Raw genomic sequence first — 274 nt, forward strand, 5'->3', positions numbered from 1 at the left:
ATTGATCCGATTTCCGTTGTCTTCCCTCCCTTTCTGCTTCTCATTGTTTGACGTCTTTTCTTCCCTTTCCTCCCTCCTTCTCATCGTCTAACGTCCTTACCTTCCCTCCCTTCCTCCTCCTCACTTTTCCCCTGTTCTCCTCCCCGTCCGGATTCATCCTCGCTCCTTAGCTTTGAAGGTACCTTAGCTCTCTGGGATCTAACCTTCTGGGCAGAGCGTATGAAGGAAGGCAAATACGGCATCAAGGTAGTCTGCCCCTCCTCCCTCCCTCCCT

Source organism: Nannochloropsis gaditana (genome assembly GCF_000240725.1).
Source record: "Nannochloropsis gaditana CCMP526 unplaced genomic scaffold scaffold277, whole genome shotgun sequence".
NCBI lineage: Eukaryota > Eustigmatophyceae > Eustigmatales > Monodopsidaceae > Microchloropsis > Microchloropsis gaditana.